The sequence below is a fragment of the Dasypus novemcinctus genome, chromosome 19 (genome assembly GCF_030445035.2).
Source record: "Dasypus novemcinctus isolate mDasNov1 chromosome 19, mDasNov1.1.hap2, whole genome shotgun sequence".
NCBI lineage: Eukaryota > Metazoa > Chordata > Mammalia > Cingulata > Dasypodidae > Dasypus > Dasypus novemcinctus.
Genome location: NC_080691.1, coordinates 25,085,121 through 25,108,629, shown reverse-complemented (window position 1 = coordinate 25,108,629; position 23,509 = coordinate 25,085,121). Strand labels below are relative to the sequence as shown.

The 23,509-nt window shown below is 42.7% G+C and overlaps 1 long non-coding RNA gene across 1 annotated transcript in view; it reads right to left on the bottom strand.

Moving 5' to 3' along the window:
• The window catches only part of LOC131274566 (uncharacterized), a 127,197-nt gene extending 106,742 nt beyond the window's left edge, over positions 1–20,455 (bottom strand). The window contains exon 1 of the long non-coding RNA XR_009181820.1: positions 20,339–20,455. This is a non-coding gene — a long non-coding RNA (uncharacterized lncRNA). The remainder of the gene's footprint in view (positions 1–20,338) is intronic.
• Positions 20,456–23,509: the final 3,054 nt, after the last annotated feature.

Sequence of the window (23,509 nt, the reverse complement as noted above, 5' to 3'; positions counted from 1 at the left end):
AACCCTTTACTGCATGCAGAGTAAGTAAAAAAAGTGCTCAGCATTTTCTATACACAATAATCAAGTCACCTCTCTTATGGCTTCCATGGCGGTATACTCTGTACCTAGAATAGTACCTGGCACATTGATGGCCCTCAACAAATGGGAGTTGAATGATGGATGAAATGAATGGTCACAGGTTTCAGCCAGTCAGGAAATGCTTTGTTTTTAAGCAGAAGGTATGTTATATGTTACATCACTGACAATATTCCTGTAACACCTCTCTATCTAAAAGGTACTTTTCCAGCTTGTAAAGACCCATTACCTACATTCATATATGGCACCAGTCCTACCTGAGATCTACTAATTGCCATCAACACATTTTATGGATAAAGAAACTGAGACTAAAGAGGAAAATGATTTATTTAAGGTTACAGGGTTTCTAAATGGTAGAGTTTAGAACTCATTCTAGCAAAACTGTTTTCCCCTATAAGAAAGTATGGTTTATTTCAAATGATTACATCTTAAAAATAAAATATTCATATGAAAATGCAATCCCAAATAATGCTTTATGTGAAATAATCAGTTCTTACATATTACAAATGTTTACTATTGTTTGCATTTTATAGATGCAGAACCGAGGCATGGAAACACTAAGTTACCTCTCCATGATCACATTACTTGACAATGATCTCCATGACTCGATGAATATATTGCATATTAGGTACCAACCCTTACTGATGGGGTCAGGATGGCTAGAAATTTGGGAAGCCTTTTAGATGTCTATTTTCTTCCTTCTCCTTACTGGAAGGAGGACAGCTGCAAGGTCTGGACAGGCGATGGCTGGCAACTAATTCAAATTTCATATTTTAACTTCCTCAGCTATGTGGTCAAAGGATGAAATTAGAATTCTTGTTCTTGGGTCCTCCTGGCAATTGGTAAGTTTGCCAGATTTAGAAGAAAAAAACACAGATTTTAAATTTGAATTTTAGATGAGCAATAAGAAATACTTTAATAAGTGTGTCCCAAATATTGCAATCCTCTCAATAACTATGGGTGGGTAGATATTAGCTGGTCCATTTTAGATTTTTTTCCCTAAGTAAAAGCTACTGGACTAAATGATAGACCATCTATTGAAGTTTTAGCTGCACTGCTTATTATCTCTGTGACCTGGGGCATCAACTTCCTTACCTGTAAAAAGGATAATCTGTAGTTCACACAAAAGGAAACTAGGCCTAAGAGAGGTTTAGTGACTTGCTCAAGGTCACAGAGATACTAAGAAGCAGATCCGGCAGAAGCGCTCATCTGCTTGATTCCAAAGCCTGTTTAATTCCTTCCCCATTCTTGCTACCTTTGAAATCTAAGCTCCAGTTTCTGTATTGGCAGAATAGGAAATATACCAGTACTTTCTTTATAGGGATATTTTATGTATTAAAAAAAATCACACCACTAAAAGTGCTTAGCGTAGTGTCTGGCACATAGTAAGCAACCAGTAAACACAAACAATTATTATTATTTTATTATCTTCCCTGCTGGGGCTGACAGCAGACATCCATCCTGTGCCTGCCTGCTTTCTCCAGGTCTCTAACTTGCGGGAAACCTCATCAGGAGGGCATCTTTAACTGAACAACCCAGAGCACTACCTTTTAATATTTAATGAATTCCTGAGGCTCTAGGAGAGCAATGTGAGAAATGTCCTGTAAAAATCTATTAGCGTTAATAAAATACCACCCAACAGGTTGGCCATTATCAGCAATTAAAGTTTTCAAGCAGGTCAAATAATTCATTGCAATGATTTGTGTGGCTCCCTTTCCCACCTGCTTTTTTCACTTTCATGGAGATATTTTTTGTTGTTGTTGTTGAAGGTCCTTGGTCTTGGCCTGGCCTCCCTCTCAATTCCAACCAGTGGTTTCAAACACTAATTGTTTATATTCCCTGCTCATCTGTCACAGATGTGTGAAATTCAAACTCCTGGATGGGAGCTAAGACATTCAAAGCTGGCTGCCCAAAAAAGAGACCCTTCTAAAAGGAGCTCTTCTACCTTTTCTGAGCTTCTTATGGTCAAGGGAAGAGGGAGTGGGGAGAGAGGGCTCTCTCCCCCTTTTTTCCTGATGAGGGGGAGAAGAAGATTCTTGTTTCCCTGGCAGCTAATACATTCCAGGACCTGTACCATGAGCACATGGGCTGAGGGCACAGAAGTCCACGAACCGGGTGCAGGCCAGATCCGTGAAGCTGGGGCTGTAGCTGCAGCTGAAACACACCCTGTCCCTTATAAAATCTTCACCCTAAAACAGAAAGGCTTGATGGGCTCAATTGCCAGATTGAAAAATAGAGGCTCAGAGAAGGTAAGCCACTTCCCTAAGGTCACATGGCTAACCAGCAATCAAGTCAGGATTAGAACCCAAGTTTTTCAGGTCCCAATGCCTACAGTGGTCATTAATAAGATGTGCCCTTCAGAATTGTCTGAAAGACATTTTCAAATTTGTCAGCCAGAGCTCTTTGCTGGACATAGTGAATCAGAAACTTTAGAGGTAGATATCTGCAGTTTGAAACAATTCCCCTGGTGATGCCGATGTAAACCTTGGCATAAGAAGAACTGACCTGCACTGAACATGGCTGCTGTTTTGTCAAATGTTTGAATCTGCATACTTTCTTCCCAATGTTTCACTGCATGTACCCCATGACCTTCTTCTTTAAAGATTCCTTCACTTGCTGTCCTTGGGAGCTGGTTACAGAGCATAAGTGTTGGTGAAGGGACAGGAACACTGGACAGGTCTCATCTGAACCCTACTTCCACCTCTTACCAGCTATCTGGCAATAAAAAAGTGACCTCACCCGTCTGAGGCTGTTTTCTCCTCTCTAAAATGGAAATATTAACTTTGGTAAGGGTGGTTGTGAGAATCAAACAAATAAGGTTTATAAAGAACTTTTCCAATATTTCTGGTGCCTGGAAAGTGCTTAAATCACAATAGCTACAGTAACCCTGTTGGGCCTGGGCACTTTCCTCCATACTGCCCCTCTTTCTTGGGAAGACAGGTTGTGTATTTTTCATTCCTTTCCAATAGCTATCACTTGGCAAACAGGTGTGCTTCCCTTGAGCAGTCAAGCTGAGTCACACTGAATGTGCTATTGAGTTAGGGGTGAGTCTTCCTTGAGAAGTGGCAGGGTCAAATGTAGGAGGACATCAGTGTGTTTTTTGGCATACTCAGGGATTGGTCTCCCCAGCATCCACCAAGCCCAGTCTATAGCTATAAGAGCAGAGCTGAAGCAGACAGCTTGGAGCACTGACTCTAAATCTCCTTCCATTAGATAAGTGAAGAAGGAGAGGCCAAAGACTGGAAATCCAGGTCCTCTTTCCACTGGATGAAACCCAGGAATTGGCAATCAATTCTTTTCTCCTTTCTTCTCCCTCTGTCTTCCCCTTTTTTTTCCCTGCCTCTCTTTGCTTATCATTCATTCATTCATCACACTGTATTTACTGAAGTCCTACTATATGCCCATGATAAAACACTTTTGGCCCTTTTGGTCACAAACTATACAAATTGATTCCACCAGCTTAAGAAAAATGAAAGGAATTTATTGGAATGATAGGGGGTGTCAGGATATTAATGTATAATTGGAAAATGTATAATTGAAAAAAACAAGATTCAATACAGAAAGGGACAAGGGCAACTCTTGGGTCTTTAGTAAAGGAAATCTAAGGGCCTTTGCCCTAACATGCTGCATTAACATGCTAGTACCTCACCTTAGCATTTTCTAATTTCCAAGAGAAAGACTGATTGTCTCAGCTTTCATCAAGTGACCATCCCTGGAAGCAATGTGGAGTGTTTCCAGAAAGGAGAGAATTACTAGAAGCCTGGAACTCATCTCAGCTGTGCCCACAAGCATATGCTGGGCTCCTGGGGTTGAAATGAAATGTCTAAAGTTCTGCCCTCTGGCTAGTGACTATCCAGGAGGGAGAAAGCCACGAGCATCCGTCTTTAGCAGCAATGGTCACTCAATTCACTTAAGTACAAATACATAATGATTTCCAAACTGTAAGCTCCTTGAGGCAGTAACTCTGACTCTGGCTCTACCCTGTCACCCCAGGGCCTGGCACAGAGCCCAGAACACAGTTTCTCCTTGGATCAATCAAGTCAGGCTCTGCTCTGAAATTTCTCTCTCCAATCTCAGAATCTTAACACAGCAGATGTTTATTTCTCAGATGTACATCCTGTCCAGTGCAGGTACTCAGGATCCAGGCTGAAGAAGTTACCACCATTTGGAACTTATTTGTTCCTGCAGTGGGAGGGAGGCTGTGGAGAACTGTTCAGGGAACTTTGACTATTTCTGCCTGGTCACAATGCCTGTCATTTCTATTAAGATTTCTTTGGTCACAACTAATCATAGGGATGGGGAAGTGTAGTTTCCTGTTTGTTCAGAAAAGGAGAGCCATCCATTTTTAAGTACTTAATATTTGTTCAATGAAAGACTAATAGTAGGTAATATGTTTGAACTCTTATTATGCCCCAGGAATTGTGCTGAATGAGTGATTCATCCATTATCTTTCTTAACACTCATAGCAACCCAATAAGGTAGGCATGGTTGGGGTTCCTATTTTACAGATGAGCAACTGGAGGCACGGAGAGGCTAAGAATATTTTTCCAATTCACACAGAGAGTAGGTGGAAGAACTAGGCTTCAAACCACGTAGTCAGACCCCAAAGCCTGCCCTCCCTAGATCAAGCTACCCATACTGACTATTGGGTTGGCACAGTGGGGCCACAACAATGCACAGAACTTGGGCTCAGGCTTTGAAAAGACTGTAACTGACTGGGTGAGACAAGCCAAACAACTACTCACTACACTAAAAGAACATAACAACCCCCAAACAGGCCAGGGAAGCAATGTTTACAAAGAATGAAGAGGGAGTCACAAAATGATTTTGGGGGGTAGATGTCTTCTTTGAACTGAATCTTAACAATTCAGGAAGACTCCAGTAGGCAGAAAAATGAAGGAAGTAGATCTAGCCTTAGAATTTAAGCTGCACAAAGGCAGGGGCTTTGTGTTGCTAACTACTGCATCCCCAGTGCCTAGAACTGGCACATAATATATGCTCATTTAACAGTTGCCCAGTTAAAGGACAAATGGAATGACCCATGAAATAATATCAGCTCTTCAGTGACCCAGGATACAGGAGTCAGTAAGAGAAGGGGGAGAGCAAATTGTGTCCAAGAAGGGCTTAGGGGAGAGAGGACATCTTCTTGGAAGAAGTATCCTTTTGCAAGAATTACAGTCCTTTATTCTGGTGAACACACAGATGCATCCATATGCCTAGACTGGGACCTTTCTAAGAAAACTGTGAGCCAGAAGAACGTTAGTCCTATGATCCCCGTTGTATCCTGCTCTGAAGGTGCATGGTTTGAGGGGAGCCCAGCTGTTTCTGATCAAGAGTGAGCTGTGTGCCTGCCCTGTCAGTGTCCCTGGTTTAGGAGACAGGAACAGACGAATGGAATGCGGAGGATGGACATGAGCAAATGTCAGGCCTGTGAAGCAATTGCTGGAGGGTCACAAAGACGGGAAACTGCAATTTTATCTCAGTCAAATCCCACTGAGTTTTCCCAGATTAGGAAGAAGGCTTCATTTTCTTTGGAGGGCTTGTTTTTAAATTTTGCCTTCTCTGTCCGTGACACTCTATAATAATAGTAATAAACGGTGGTGGGATGGGTAGGGTAGTGAACATCTCCTAGCCTCTTTTTAAATAAAGAAATTTAATAGAATTTTTAAAAAATATGATCTGGTAACTGGGTCACTGGTCTTTGAGATTCCTCCCAGGAAAATCAATTGTTTTCATGTTGGCGTTTGGTGCACAATTCTCTCTTGGCAGGTCTTTTACAGATGATGTAAAAGGTAAGAAATGTGTCCAAAGCCCACACACCATCTTTTGAGCTTGATTTCTCAGACTTACAAATTGTTCAAATCCACAGTCCAACCAGGCCATGCCAAATAGCCCACTGGAGGAAAACTAATGTTTTGTTTAAATTATTTTCTTTGCCTGAAAGTTACCTTTTCTGTACCTACTTACACTGCTTGTCAAAACCATCAGCACCCTTCAATGTGTGACTCAGCTGCCATCTTCCTCTGTACTGCAGAGGAGGGCATGGAATAAGTGTTCAACTAAATTTTGCTGAATGGAAGTGGCAGAACTGAGAACCTTGAACTTTAAGACCCAAGCAAGTGCTTTCATCATTCCATATTGCATAAGAGTGAAATAGAAGGAAACAGAATCTTAATAATGGTCCTTCCATAATCTCAGCTAACATGTAACGAGCCCTCACTAAGTGCGTGGCACTATTCCAAGTGCTTTACACTGATGAGTTTACTTAAGCCAAGGGTAGCCATACATCTTGGGTTGCTTGGGACAATGCCATCGCACACCCGCTGTCCTGAAACAGTTATCAATAGTCTTCTGATTTAAAGGATCAATCATAGTTTCCCCTGATTTAATCCCCATAGCAACTCTATGAGATAGGTACTACTATTAGCCCCATTTTATAGGTGAGGAAACTAGTATGTATGTAAAGTGCCTTGCCTCAGGTCACACAGCTAGGAAGAGGTAAACCTGGGATTTGAATCCATACAAAGTAAATCCATATGGTTGAAGGCAGAATAAGAGGAACAATTCTTTATTTATAAGAATCAATGAAGAGGGTATGTGTCATTGAAAGTTGGGAAGCATTTGGGCACCCCAAAATGACTTTACAGAATTTACGGTGGGAACTGATCCATTCACGAATTCATTTCATTTGTATTTACTTGGTGTGACTATGTGCCAGGTGTTTTACCAGGTGCTGGGCACAGAGTCATGAACCAGACACACACAATATGTTCCCTGCCCTTGGCGAGTGCTAAGTCTGGTGGGAGAACACTCAACCCCACCACAGGAGATTTCTCCTATACTCCCAGTTTACTCTGAAAGAGAGGCCCAAGCTGGCTGCTTTCTGAAAAGATCCAGGAGATTGAGGGGTCTGTAAAGTGTTATAAGAAAAAAAGAAACAAAGAATTTTTGGCAACTGTAAAAATTAAGAGATTTCAAATTGAAAAAATAGTAATTCAAATTTCTGACTTCTCTTGAAAACAAAACAAAACAAAACAAAATCCAAAACTAAAGGATGTGAAAATTATCTGGCTCACCTTCTTCCATGGCAGGAACTGGCCAAGCTAAGTAACAACTCCCTCTTTAAATGAGATATACACTCTAGAATTCAGCAGATGCCCCATCTGGGCCACAGTAACCATTTATGTCACTTTCCTAACTCCTAATGGCATTTGAGAGTTTATGATTCCTGCTTCCAATGTAGCTTCTTCCTTAAATTTTCTTGTGAAAATTACTTTTAATTTTTAAAATATGATATTTTCCATTTTTTACCCTGTTGTACTCTATTTTTTTCCTTCTTATTCTTTTTCAATATAGCTTTATTAATGCTGCAACCTTCATAACAGTGATGTCCAAGGCAGACATTACTAATGGACCATGGTCTTTCTGCCAATTTAGCCTGAAAGAAGCCTCCATTGCTGACGAATATAGCTACAGGCAGCCACTATTAATCAATCACAATTGGAATAGACAATGAAACCTACCTACTTGTTTTTCTGAAGTTTTATCTATATATGCTCCTTAAAGACTAAGGAGTACGTTTTATTTTGCTTTACTTATTTCCTTTTCCTTAAGGCACTCCTGTGACTCCAGGGTAGGCCACATCAGAGCCCATCTGTCTGTCCACACCTTGCCCTGGGGTCTACTGGGCTTTGGGAAAAGAGGCCAAGTCTTCTGAAGGGAGCAAAAGGGAAGAAGAAAATAGTTACAGGAAAGACTGGCCCCACCCCCCATCTTCTCTCCCTCTTGCAAAAAGAACAAAACAAGCCAGCCAAAAGCTTGTTAATGTACTTGACCTTCTAGAAGAAAATTAATTCCAACTTCACACCTACTGGCTGTGTTGCTCAGCTTTGTCAAAATGTTGGCATCATTAGAGAGGAGATGACATGGCTTGAGGGGACAAAGAGTCTGCCACTTCCCTGCACTGGGCTGAGTTAGTAGGATCTGGCAGGAAGTGCACAAAGGCACCCGCCTGTCAGCTTTTCACTGAGGATTAGACATCCTTCTGTTGGTTCTGGAAATTGTTATCACTGTTGAGCCACCCCCATGATTCTCGCCAGATTCCCTGACAGCGCGGGTCTGTAGAGGAGCAGCCTTCTTCGGATCTGATGCTGATGGCGGGCAGTCCGTGTGTGTGTGTGTGTGTGTGTGTGTGTGTGTGTGTGTGTAGAGAGAGAGAGAGAGGGAGAGAGACGGAGGGAGAGGGAGAGGGAGAGGGAGAGAGGGAGAGGGGGAGAGAGAGATACGGGAATGTGGGATTATGTGTCTTTGTGCCTGTGTGTGAATGTTGGTGTGTGGGAGTCTGTGTGTAAGATATGAACATATGAGTGCGTGTGTGTGTGTGAATGTACGAGTGTGTCTGTGTGAATGTGGACATCTGTGAGCATGTGTATATATGTATGTGTGAGAGAGAGGAGGGCTGAGGCTATGGGACTGTCAGGAGTGTGTGTGTCTATGTGAATGTGGGCATTTGGCAGAGTATATGAGACCGAGGACTAGGCCAGTGGGGGCATATGCATATATGTGCAAGTAGATGTAGATATGTTTGTGTGCACACCCATACACATGTGATTGGGTACATGAGTGTACATGTGCATGTGTGTACAAGCACAAACATGTGAGGGCCTAAGAAAATGTGTGAGTACCTGTGTCTGTTTTACATTCCACATGGAGGCCATGCAATTCCATGCATGGAAGTGTGTAGCATTATGTATTCATGCATACATGAGGAATGAGTTTTGCCAGAGCATACATGTATATGGACCCATGTAAGGAAACATGTATGCATGTGTGTATAAGGGTGCCTATGGGTGTCCACATGTATATATGTGAGTGATACATGGGAACTGTGTGTGCAAGTGTCTAAATGTATAATTATAAAATGTACATGGATTGTGTGCATGTGTGTCAGTGCATATTTGTAAGTATGTATGTCCATATTCATGCATATATGAGATTGTTTATGGTGCTATATTATGCCAGAAATAGTTTCAAGGCATGCTAGGGCACCAGGGACATCAAAGACAATTGTGACTTTTTTTTTTTTGTCTTATACTCCCCACCCCCCTCAACCCACTCCTCTGCCCAAAACCACCACCTCCATCATCATGAGACATTCATTGCATTTGGTGAATACATCTCTGAGCACCGCTGCACCTCATGGTCAATGGTCCACACCATAGTCCAGACTTCGTTTAATGGCCTTGATATTTGATTTTTTTAAAAATGTAACCATTATGGCAAAATTCAGAATGTTTTGGATTTCTCAATTCTTATGTTTTGTTTTATATTATTATTTTCAAGTTAATGAGAGTTGGAGGAATCACTGTTTTTTCATTGTCTAAGGCCTTCTAAATAACTTTTTTTTTTAAGATTTATTTTTTATTTATTTTTCTTCCCTTCCCCTCCCCCTCCCCCCCCAGTTGTCTGCTCTGTGTCCATTTGCTGTGTGTTCTTCTGTGACCACTTCTATCCTTATCAGTGGCACTGGGAATCTGTTTCTTTTTGTTGCATCATCTTGCTGTGTCAGCTCTCCGTGTGTACGGTGCCATTCTCGGGCAGGGTCCGCCTTCTTTCACGCTGGGCGGCTCTCCTTATGGGGCGCACTCCTTGTGTGTGCAGCTCCCCTATGCGGGGGACACCCCTGTGTGGCATCAGCACTGCACATGGGCCAGCTCCATATGGGTCAAGGAGGCCCGGGGTTTGAACTGCAGACCTCCCATGTGGTAGGCGGACGCCCTATCCATTGGGCCAAGTCCGCTTCCCCTAAATATCTTAATCTGCCCCAGTTTACATGTAAGCCATAATACATTGTACCTGGGATGGTGAGTGTGTATGTGTGTAGACATCTTTGTGTGTGGATCCATAGGAAGGGTAATTGCCTATGTATGAGAACAAATGCAGGCCGTTCTCCACACACATTCCTGGCCACATTTCAGATTAATCTGAAAATATACGCAGAGTACCATGTATTTCAGGCACCATTTTAGGTGCTGAGGAGAGAGGGAGAGTGGGGGAGGTATGAGTAAACCATAGCCCCTTATTTGCCAACTCTTGATATTTGGTAGCAGATCCTCATGCTGAGAACACATCCAGGCTCAGTAAGAAGAGGCAGGGAAAGTAAATATTGCCTCAAATATCAGGGCTTCTGAGGGCTCTGGAGACATCCAGACACTACAGACAGGGCAGACAGCTCAGGAGCTTGGCACCCTGCCAGTGGACCCTACTTTGGAATTTATGCTCCCCAGTATGGACCTAGACTCAGTTGTGGTTCCCTGCACATGGCTCTTCTGCCCCTTCTATTTGAACCTACAGATAGTACTATAGTTGACAGGTATATGTCCAAGACACTTAAATCTTTGGGCTGCCATGTGCCAGTTGGGCCCTGAATCTCAACAGTGTTACAACACCTACTCTCCAGTTCACTGGACTTACCCAGGACAACTAACAAGAAGGTGATGATGGACAATAATCATCCCAAGGAAAAGATAAGAGTCTGCAATTGCAAGACAGTTCATCCATCTGTCCCATGGGATCTAAGCCCCCTCTCAATTAGAGATGGAGTGGGCATCACTATTCCAGAGTCCTCAGGATTGGGGAATGAACAATGGACTAGAGTAGATTTACTGTTATTCTACTACAGACTTATTGTTATTCTAAGCAATAGAAGAACTTTTACCATGGATGTGGAGGCAGTGGCCACTGGAAGTTCTGAGGGAAAGGAGAAGGAAAAATAAGTGTAATATAGGGCATTTTCGAGACTTAGGAATTGTCCTGAATGACAATGCAATGACAGATATGGGCCTTATATATCTTGTCATAACTTACAAAATTATGTGGGAGAGAATATAAACTACAGTGTGAACTATAATCCACACTTAGTGGCAATGCTTCAAAATGTGTTCATCAATTCTGACAAATGTACCACACTAATGAAGGATATTGTTAATGTGGGAAAATGTGGGAGGGGTAGGGTATGGGACATATAGGAATCCCCTATATTTTTAATGTAACATTTATGTAATGTAAGTATCTTTTTAAAAAAGTATATTCAAAAAAAAAAAAAAAGAAGAGGTAGGGGTTGATCAGTAATGTCTACCACAACCACAGGATGTGGAGGTGACAGTGAGTGTGTCATTTATTTGCCAGAGTCAGAATATCACACCCAAAGTGGCTTTATGTGAGCTTGTATTCAATTTCCTTATTTCATAGCTGGGGGACCTCCAGCCAGAAAATGATAGGGAGCTGTTTAAAGCAGGACTGAGGTGAAGTGAGGGAAGCAAGCAGCCTAAGGCACAAAATTTAAGGAGGCACTCTCTCTCAGGTTTATACAAATGCCAACCCCACATGTGCATGCCTAAGAATGAGTGCCTCCTTAAATTTTGTGCCCCAGGTGTCTCATTTGCTTCACCTAGTCTTGGCCCTGGCTCAAAGGCGCAAGCTAGTTCTGTTTCAAAAACCACCACACACTTTATTAAAAAGAAGCCGTGCCCTCTCTTCAGAAAGGTCAATGACTCCATTTTTTAAGACTCATTTGGCTGAAAGTATTAGGAATCATTTGAAGCTTAAGAAATATAGGAATGGGGGTGTCACATATAACCCAAGAACAGTGAGCCAGGCAGGACGAAGGAAGTCCTAGAATTGGGATCCAGGAGAGAGTTCTCTCTCCATTGTTCCTACTTGCTTCATTCTTTTTTCTGGGCTGAGTGGCTTTTCTGGCTGCACCAGGTATGAATTCTATGATCTTGCAACATTTGCTTAACTATTGTCATCTTACTTCTCTCATCTATAAAATCTATAAAATAATTCATATTCACCCCCTAGGGTTAGAAGAAGAAATGTATTAAATGTAAAGCCCTCAAGTAACTAGCATTGAGTAAGGGCTCAATAAATCTTGGCTCTCATCACCAACATTCTCTTCACCACCACTACCACCACCACCACCATTGCTAATATTAGTTCACGTTTCCAGCTCACCATGTGGGTAGAAGGTATTAGGTTGGTGCAAAAGTAATTGCAGTTTTGCCTTGTTGAAATTTACCATTTGATATTGGCATACATTCTTAAATAAATGTAGTTATGCTATACATCATTTTAATGTGCACTTCTCATTGATTTTTTTTTGCTAATGACTTATTACTTGCTGTTTATTTTACATTTATTTTAGACTATGGAAATGATGTTAGATAAAAAGCAAATTCGAGTGATTTTCTTAAAATTTGAGTTCAAAATGGGTTGTAAAGCAGCAGAGACAACTCGCAACATCAACAACGCATTTGGCCCAGGAACTGCTAATGAATGTACAGTGCAATGGTGGTTCAAGAAGTTTTGCAAAGGAGATGAGAGCCTTGAAGATAAGGAGCATAGTGGCCAGCCATTAGAAGGTGACAACGACCAAATGAGAGTAATCATTGAAGCTGATCTTCTTACAACTACACAAGAAGTTGTGTAGAAGAACTCAACATCAACCATTCTACAGTCATGCAGCATTTGAAGCAAACTGGAAGGGTGAAAAAGCTAGATAAGTGGGTGCCTAACGAGCTGATCGAAAATCAAATCGTCATTTTGAAGTGTTGTATTTTATTGTACACAACAATAAACCATTTCTCGATGGGATTGTGACATACAATGAAAAGTGGATTTTATACGACAACTGGCGATGACCAGCTCAGTGGTTAGACTGAGAAGAAGCTCCAAAACACTTCTCAAAGCCAAAACTTGCACCGAGAAAAGGTCATGGTCACTGTTTGGTTGTCTGGTACCACTACTGCTTTCAGAATCCCAGAGAAACCATTACATCTGAGAAGTATGCTCAGCAAATCAACGAGATGCCCTGAAAACTGCAATGCTTGCAGGAGGCATTAATCAACAGAAAGGGCCCACTTCTCCACGACAACTCCCGATGGCACGTCGCACAACCAATGCTTCAAAAGTTGAACGAACTGGACAACGAAGTTCTGTCTCATCTGCCATATTCACCTGACCTCTTGCCAACTGACTACCACTTCTTCAAGCATCTCAACAACTTTTTGCAGAGAAAATGCTTCCACAATCAGCAGGATGCAGAAAGTGCTTTCTAAGAGTTTGTCGAATCCTGAAGCACGGATTTTCACACTACAGGATACGCAAACTTGTTTCTCATTGGCAAAAATGTGTTGATTGTAATGGTTCCTATTTTGATTAATAAAGATGTATTCGAGCCCAGTTATGATTTGAATTTCATGGTCTGACACTGTAATTCCTTTTGTACCAACCTAAGAGCTTCCCAGTGTTCATGAGTCCACATGCTACAGTTTCCGGCTTACAGGGACACTGACTTCCTCCTGCAGTGCCCATCTGTCCTAAATTCCTTGGAAAGCATTCTGATTGGACCAGTTTGGACTAATTCTGATCCAGTCAATGATGGGCATGTTCTGATCCACAAAGAGATGTGAGCAAGGCCAAAATGTCCAACTTCCTGAATATTCTTTGATTTAGCTTTGTTTGAATAGTGCTGAGGATACTAAGGGCTTCTCTTCTGCTCTGTCCTGATCTGTTATTCTATCCAGCCCCTCAGCTGTTGAGGACCCCTATAATGGTCACCCTGCCCTACAACCATGGCTTTCTGGTTACAGGTTTTGAGGTTGGGGGAGTGGCTATAATTTGTTCCGATCCAAGAGCAAACAAGGTCCATTATGCCCACTGGATCTAAAGAAAGGTAGAATTTTGTGGTGGAGGTGTGGCAGGGGTGAAGGGAGAGTAGGATCTGAGAAAATTTGAGGCATGGAGTATCGTTGAACATTGGTATAAGTTGGAAAGAGAAGAGATCCAAATCTCCAAGGAGAGGAGAGCTAGAAATGGAAGGTGGCAACAGAATGCAGCAGGGGTCTGGGGCTCAGTGGCATTGTCTGAGGGTAATAAAGGAGGATGAGGAAAAGCAGGAGGAGGAAGAGACGAGGAAAGAGAAGGAGGAAAAGGAATAGAGGAAAGAAAAGAAGCACTACCATCTTCAACACCTTCTTCATCATCATCATCAGATGCTGCTACTAAAAATGATGGTGATGGTGAAGTTGAAGATGATACAGTGCCTGAGGATCCTCCAGTGTCAGGGAAGCCAAGTTCTAATTTGCACAGGCTTCTGGAAATTGCTTCTTTCTCCTGCATTATGCCTTAACCCATAAGGCATACTTGCTCTCTGCCCCATCCTCCAGATTCCCCAGGACTGGAAAAAAAAGAATGGGGACTAGGATCTCAGAACAAGTCTAGAGTTCTGGTTCATGAAGGGTGGTAGAGCTTGGAGAGTTCTGCCCTGAGGTGGAAAAGGGGATTTGAGAGTAGTTAGTGAATAATTTACCCATGTGGCTGAGCTAAGGAAATTGCTGATCCCATATCACCAAGGCTGGGAGGTGGGGATGGGGCCCCCATGGCACAGGCTTATCTTGGAGAGGCAAATATGGTTTTGGCCTTGTTTCCAAGGCTGATATAAATATATCCCACTTCTTCCTTTACCCAGGAAAGCTACAGAGAGGCGATAATTAAACTAACTCTCATGCATTACAAAAACACCACTTGCCAGGTGCTGCAATTAGCTTTTTTGTATCTTGTAACCCTCACATGAACACTATGAAGAAATTTATTTTGATTATATTGAGCCTTATGAAATCGCTGATATTCACATACTTTTTAAGGATGAAACTGTCAGTTTCATATAATTCAACCTATTATCAGTATTATTAGTCGAATCTTAGAGAGTTAAAATAACTTACCCATAGTGATCCAAGTGTTGTCCTAACTCCTACCACGATCTGGACCTTCATTACCTACCCTGGCACAATTCACAGTCTCTTCCTCCTCCCCTTCTCGAGCCTCATTTTCCTCCCTTGTAAACTGAGGATGATAACAATGAAGCCAAAGTTTCCACTTGTTAAGCATTTAGTATGCGCTGGGTACCGTGCTGAGCACTCCACCCCATCACCTCATTTTGTGCTCCTGGCACCATTCTGAGGAGGGGTTCCTCACAGCACAGCTCTCCCAGGGATATGGGGAGAGCTAAGTGAGCTGATGTATGTGCAGTTCCGAGCTCAGTGTCTGTGCACGGATGGAGCCTAGAAGATGTTAGGCCTTATTATTGTAACTCCTCTTCTACAAGCTACAGCTCATTCCCAGGAATTAAGCCGCCTTTCTCCTAGCCCACTGAACATGAAAGTCAAGGAGAGGTCTCTTTGGTGGCTCAACCAGAGAGCTTTTATTCCCTTTTAGAAAGTAAAATGCAGGAGAGGTGTGGCAGTTTGATATTATTTATGAATTCCAAAAAGAGATATAGATTATGTTTGTAAACTGGTCTGTTTCCCTGGGTGTGATAACCCTTTGATTGTATTAGATTCAGCTGAGGCATTTTATTAAATTATGTTAAGATTAGGGCTTTGATTCAACCACATCCTTAGAGTACTACCCAGTGTCAAGTCCCAGCCCTCTTGGTGGGCTGATAAAACAGACTCTCACACAGAAGTAGATACACAGGAGAAGGCAGAGAAGATACAGAGGATCCTGTGGCCCCAGGAAGAAGGATAAGCCTCTTAGTTTAGAGTTGACTTGGTGAAGAGACCAGAGTAGCTGAGCCTAGAAAGAAATGAGCCCCATGAATAGAGACGAGCCTTATGCCAGCCTACAGCTGAGAATGAAAGAAGCCAGGCCCACGGAGCCTTAAGAGGAAGAGGAAAGCTGAACCTTCGCAGACATCGGCCACCATCTTGCTTCAACACATGGCAAGAGGCTTGAGGCAAGGAAGTACCTCTTATGGTACCTTGAATTGGATTCTTTAGGGCCTGTAACTGTAAGCTTCTGCCCCAAATATATCCCCTTTATAAAAGCCAACGGATTTCTGGGACTTTGAATTAGCACCCCTTTTGATGACTAATATAAGAGGAACTTAAAGCTTCAGATTTCTTACTGTGGGACATTTGCATGTCTCTCTTGCTAATATGAATCACCTTCATGGTGAATCCAATATGCTGGTCCCCTTCCTACCAGAGTATAGAGGATGCAAAATTCTGTTCTGCACATGAGAGTTATTCTGATTACTTTTTTCCATTGTTAGTACTTTAGACAAAGCATTCACTCACTAACCATTTACTGAGCACCTACTATATGCCAGGCACTGTTCTTGTTGTATCCCAAAGCACCTGCTCTCAGTCTTGCAGATTCTTGTATCTTTGACTCACTGAAGGCTGTAACCGGAGAGAAACACTAGGAACTACAGCTCTACCTGTTGCCAGTCCAGTGTCTGGCCTGTTGTAGACACTTAAACTTTGTTGGTTGAATTGGGTTAAACTGCACTGAAAAGGATTGCACTGAGTTGCCCTGTGCCAGGCATGGCAGTAAGGATGCAGGTGGGACCTGGGGTGCTGAGAAGACATTCTGACTTCCATAGGGCCATGGCTGTGTACATTCAGGGCACACCGCAGGTACCCAGAAAATATTTGTCAAAGTGGAAGGGAATTGGAACCAGTAAGTCCCGAGTGGCCTCATTCACATTAATACCCAAGTCTGTCTGGTGTTTGGGGGTTGGAGAGGGAGGGCGAGTTTTTATTTGCTGTCGTTTTGGTTTGCTTTTCACCGTATCGACTTCCCTAGAAGGGAAGGGGCCCCTCAGGTGAATGGCGAGGAACCCCAGATCAGGCCTGGCTTGCATTCTCATAACTTTCTCAGATTACTGGCCCTGGATACCACAGCACAGGCCGCCTCATTGTGTAAAAGTCCCCCAAGAACCTGGTGGACCCTCTGACCATCCCAACTCCCCCTGAAATGAGCCCCCTGCCCAAACATACTGGCCAGGAGTTCTCTAAAGCAGGTGGTCCCAAGCACACAAGAGTACACAAAGGTACAAAAAGAATAGCTTTCCTTCATTTTGCCCAATGCCCACAATGCATCACCATAAAGCACTTGATTTAGGATATTAAATACCGCTGGTGATGAGAACGTCATGTAAGATTTGCTTTGTGACTTCTTTCTTCTCAAACTGTCATTAAAAATGATTTATAGGTGGGCCCAAGTCTAAGAAACAGCATGATTAGAATTGAGGCTTTGGAAAGGGGCTGGGGGAGATCAGGTTTCCAGGGCAGCCTCACCCCCACTATCCAGGATCCCAGGAACGGAAAAGGCTGAGCATGAGATTCTGCAGCTAAGTGTTTAAGGTAAGCGAGCACGGGAGGAACATGTGCTCTTTGCTGAGGTGTGAACAATGGGGCCTTGTCGGACACTGTAAACCTCTGGGTTCAGAAGGTGGATTCCAGAGGGTGGGGCCAAAGGACGCTCCTTCTGCAGTAGCTGAGCCAAGTGAGGTTTTGTCCAACACCAGACTGGCATGTTTCAATTCAGACCTTGCATCAGGTGAGGCTGTCAGATGCTTAAATAATAAAGCCATAAAGATGTAACACGTATTTCCCCCTGATTATGTGCCTGGTCCTTAGCACAGCAACCCTAGGAGGTAAAGAAACCTTATCATGCCTGTTTTACAGATGAGGAAACTGAGGCACAGAGAAAGGAAGTGTCTTGCTCCTAGTCATAGAGCTACTGTGAGATGTGTAGATCCCACAGGTGTAACCCACTCTCTCACACTGGGTCACAACTTCTCATTTAATGTGACTCCTTTGCCTCATCTAGCCCAAATGTGCTTACCACCCCTAAAAGGCCGCCATTACTTAAACGCCTACTACGGGATGGACACTGCCGGGTGCTTTCTCTATGCTACAACCCTCATCTATAACCCTGAAACACTGAGAGTGAATTTTACCTCATTTAACAGAAAACTGAGGTCTAAGGTTGCACAACTAGTAAGGCCCGAGTGAGCCCTTGAGGGAACCTTAGCTAGGTAGGCAAAAAGTCACAGGTGAGCCCACAGGCTCTGTACTGAGTTAAACCTGGGTTTGAGAGGACTCAGACTCTGCCCCTCTGTGCCACTAGCTGGGTTACTTTTGGCAAGGAATTAGCTCCTCTAAACCTCAGTTTCCTTATCTGTCCAATGTAAATCCTAGTAATTCCTTTGTAGGATGGTGGCAAGTCTCACTAAGATAATGCCTGCTGAGACAGAAGCTGGCTCCTTATACTTGCTAGCTACCTCCTCTAAGCTGAATGGAAACTCCATTTCCCCATCATTTTCCCCATCATGAAAATGACAGTCGCACATACAACACATTCTCCTGCCATGCACACCAGCTTTGTAGCAATGATACCTGGCATCTCTACAGCACTCGCAATGTGCCAGGCACTCTTCTCCACTGTATAAATTACACAATAATCTCATGACAGAGATCCTAGTTTTAAGCATGCTTTTCCTCATTCTACCTTGATCTCTCCGACTCCAGAAAACATGGTGGATTGTAAATGAGTAAGGATGTTAAGGGTTAAAATGGGGATAACCACAAATCTATTTTAATTTATTTAAGGAAAGAAAAGCAAAGAAAGGGAAAAAAAGAAAGTAGGGAAAGGAGTAAGAAGAAGAGAAGGGAAGGAAGAGAGGGAGGAAGGGAGGAAGAAGGGAAGGAAAATCTCAGTAATTTTCTGTAGATTCCAAAGTTCTTGCAATATATTTGCAACTGAGTGGGTTTGAGGACACTGTTCCGAGAATGGTTGCCCTATTTTTTTCTGGACTACCTTTAGCAACAAGTCTTAAAAGGATTAATCTGAACTCATCACAACACTTATTACTCCATGCTTCTTGGTCAATGTAATAATGCTTATCTTTTCCACAATTTACAAGTGTCACAAGGGCAGGGACCAAGTCTGTCTTGCTCACTGCTGTATCTCCAGATATAGTAAATCGTTGCTGAACAAACCAAATAAATTGGGATTATGAACATAGAATATATTTGGAAAAAACAGAAAAGGAAGAGAAAAACACCATCGAAGTTTACAAATTGGAGAATCTGGTCAAAGACTTGTTTTGTGTCATATGTATAGTGTTTGTATCCATCAGGATAAACTGGATTATGCTGCAGTAACAAATAAGCCCCAGAATTTTAAAAGTGCAAATAACAAATGCTTATTTCTTTCTCAAGCTACATGTTTTTTTTTTGTTGTTGTTGTTTTGTTTTAGTTTCATCTGGTGGGGGCAGTGGCAGTTACTTAGTCTCATCTCTTCATGTGGTTCCATAGTAACTGAGGTGGTAAGAAGAGACTTGGTGAAGGATGCACAGGCTTTTAGTTATCACCTAGAAGTGAGGCATGTCACCTCTGCTGATATTGCACTGGCCAAAGCAAGTCATATGGCCATGACTAATTTTCAGAAGACACAGAATTTTACCTAGCTCCTGGGCAAGGAGAGTTCTGGAAATAGCGACTAGTACTAATGAAAACCACAGTGTCAAATTAAAAAAAAAAAACAGTTGTAAATGCTTCATAAGTAAATAGTTCATATAAATATGGATTTCTGGATTATCTAGACACAACTGGAAGATCTGGCAACACTGACCCATGGGAGCCAAGTCACGGCTGCCTCCTTTGGAAGGAGCATGCATTCCTGAGTTTGCCACTGGTCCCACCTGGCCCCCTTCACTCATTTTTGGTTAGTTGTCTGGCTCCTGGCAGCATGTGGTGTGCAGACTCCCGGTTTAGAAGGATGAAAGCAGCCACTCCAAGCTTGCACAGGCATTTCATTCCCAAACACCAGCTGTGCTTGTAATCTATTCCCAGACCAGGGATGAGTCATACTGATGCTCTAGAAGTGCCCTGCATGGCCCAGGGATCAGGCTCACTAGCTGTAGCACTCAGGCTTGTTGGCAGCAGTGGAATCATATAAATCCACTAAGGGAATATTTAAGGGATTCAAGAAGTAGGGAGATTTCAGGAGCATACAGGAGCAACTGCAGAGCCCAAGCCCATGAGGAGGGGAAACCAGGCTAGTGGAAGCTAAGATAGGCAGCTGCTTCTCCTGGGAAGTCTCCTATTTCATTTGAGCTGTCCCTGCCCACAAACCTCCTCCAGATTCACAGTGCCTCTCTCTGAAAGGGGTATGAGAACCTGTCTGTGTAGTAAGCAGCTTGGGCTGAAATGATTTATTTCACGATTGTGACCTAAACCCAGTAGGGTATGGAAGGACTACAGTTGGAAGGTGTTGGAAGGTGTAAGAGTGTACTCACCAAAAGCAAGTGTATCAGTCAGAATTACATTGTTATGTTGCAGTAACAATCCCAGAACCCCAGTGACTTAAAAGAACTACAGGATATTCTCCTTCAAAATTTTCACTTACTCCACCTGTCAGTCAGTCTTGGGTCAGCATGGTGGCTCTGTTCTTTGTAGTGAAGTCCTGTATCCCATGAACTCAGGTTCCTGGGATAATGGATTAGCCACCACGTTCAGTATTATCAGTCTCCATTCTAGAACAAAAGAGATGTCTTGAGAGTCCCACATTGGTAGTTAAATGCTCCTGCCCAGAAGTGACATATATCCCTTCCACTCTCAAATCACTGTCTGAAATTAGTCATTTATCCCCACTCAAACATCAGAGGGCCAAGAAATGTCAAGAGTCAGAAATAAATGAAGAAAACTAATGAATGACCTTATATTGGGAGAGGAGAGACCAGGGCATTTATAGATATCCTATAAATAAATATAAAGACTCTAATAAGCAGGGGCATCATTGTTACTAATAATTCAATGCATCAACCTTTATACCACTGTTCCCAATGCTTAGGACACTCTTCCCTCTGCTCTTTGAATGGGCTGCTTCTTCCCATCATTCAGGTCTCAGTTTAACTGCCATCACCTTGTAGACTACCCTGAGCCAAGTGAGCTCAAACCCTTAGCCACTCAATAATGCATCACTGAAATATTTTTTCTTCCTAGCCTTCATCACTGTCTAGGATGTGTTTTTTTAGCTTATGTGGTTTGTGTCAGCATTTACTTACTGCTTAACTTTAGCCTCCTGCATGGAATGCAAGCACCATCAGATAAGGAACCATTGGTCTCCTTTACAGCTTGTATTTCCAATATCTTGGAGAGTGAGTGGCACATAGTAGGTGCTCAATAAATGTGTCCAAAATGAATGAACAAAGCGTATTAATGGCTATACAACTAATTTATTGCATGTGTATGTGGCTGGTACTCCTACTTTGCTACCCTCCTGCACTGACCTGGCCAGGTCGGCAGTAGGACTAGTATCCCCTATTTTGCAGAGGCGGAGACTGAAGCTTAAAGAAGTGAAATGACTGTCTCAACTCATTGTCTCAAGCCAGAACTAGAAAATGGCAGAGTCAATAAACATTGGTTTGCCAAAGCTTATGCCCTTTCTACTGGGCTGCAGGGGCCCACAAAGAGCAGTTATTTATGAAGGTCTCCTGGGAGTAAGGCAAGGGGCCAATGGCTAAGGGGATGGGAAAGTCCAAATTCATGGTCTCTGTCTTCTACTCCACTGAGGTTTCAGTGATTCCATTTATTTAATACTGGATTTATAGACTGTAGTGGGTTGAGAAGTGGCCCCCAATAACATATGTCCATATCCCAACCTCCAAAATCTGTGAACATAATTTTATCTGAAAAGGATTTCTGCAGATGTAATTAAATTAAGGATTTCAAGATGAAACCATCCTGGATTATCCAGGTGGACCCTAATTCCAGTGACAAGTGTCATTATAAAAGACAGAAGAGGAGAAAACAGAGAGAAGACCACATGAAGATAGATGCAGAGACTGGAGTGATGCAGCCACAAGCTAAGGACTGTCCGGAGCCACCAGAAGCTGGAAAAGGCAAGGGAGACCTCTTTCCCTGGAGCCTTTGGAGGGAGCACAGCCCTGCCCACACCTTGATTTTGAACTTCCAACCTCTAGAACTGTAACAGAATAAATTTGTTTTAGGCCATCCAGTTTGTGGTAATTTGTTACAGAAGTGATAGGAAACTAATACACAGATTCATTATATCCCGGACATTTTAGAAGTTGTATATTTTAGAAGCTGGGGTGTATTGGTCAGGAAGATCAGAGACCCACCTCCTCACTTCTCCTCCATGCTCCCCCATGTTTTGGCTGCCTTTACCTATATTAATATAAGGCTAAAACCCCATGGTCAGGCATCTTAGTGATGGATTTGGTATCTGCTTACCCACAAAGCATTTAAAAATTTTTCCTGATGGTTTGTACACACTCCATTCCTAAGTATTTGTACTATGTGTGAGGCCTGGCACCCAGGGCGGCAGTACAGGGGACAAGTGAAGGGCACAGGACTTTGTGGGTTGAAATTGCTCCAAAACCCAGCTCCGTCAGTCACTGAGCCTTGGCTTCCTCTTCTGCAGAATGGGCATAATAATTGTAGTTCCATAGGGTTGAGATGAGGCTTAAATGGGAAAGTGTTTTTAAAAAACAAAGCACAGTGCTGACCCAAAGAAAGCATTCAATACACATAAGCAATTACTACTATTATGAGACCAATTTAAAAAATGCAATCATGCAAAGCATGAACTTACCAGTTCACTTTAATAAACTGCTGTGATGCTGGGGGGATGCACAGGAAAAGTGTATGCTCTGGGAAAAATGTGGCAGAGAAGTTTGTGCATTTATGCTGGGTTAACCAGTATTGCTAAATGAAGGGTAAGAGCCTCGCCAAAAAACCCAAATGGCCCATTTGGGGGAAAATTTGGGTTAGCATCCAGTTCAGTAAAAAAGAAAGGGTCACATCTTAGCTTAAGCCTTGTAAGAAGCATAGAGAGTAAAAGTACTTCCATATTTCCATTCAACAAACCAGATGGCAAGAAATGTAAACTCAAACTTATTACGAGAAGACAGAAGAAACACATTTAAAAGGCTGTTTTCATCCATGTGCAGCATGACATTGATGAAAATGGGAATTATCGTTGCTAAAAGGAGGATCTTTCACCAAGAGATGTCTTTGGTTACACGGTTCAACATTCTTATTTTGGCCCAACACTAGAAGAAAGTCCATGTGACATAAGCGTGTCTTGATCAGTCTTTGAAAATTAATGCCCAGACCAACGGCTGTCAAAACTCCCTCCTCTTCTCTTGGCCTTTAAAAGAAATAAATGAATTTGCACATCATGTCATTCTTGACATTCTGGCTGCCATCTACCATTCTCCCCTGGAAAAAGAATTCTCCAGAATGCCCGCAAGTGTGAGTATCCCTGTCATTTCTTGCTGATTTTTTTCCTCAGGTGGTACATGTCCTGGGTTTGAAATCTGGATTTAGTGCCTCCTCATTAAGAAACCAGTCCTCAACATGTGGTAGCTTTAACTCCACCTATCCCTCTGTACTATTCAAAGTCACATTCCAGGCTCCTGATTGGTTTGCAGGTGACCCCTAAACCTAATTAACCTGAATTCCATCCCTCCCAGGGGAAGGAGAAGCCTGCCAGCCCTTCATCTTCCCCTATTCCTCTTCCCCTCTGCAGTCTGGGACAAACTCTCTGGAGAAA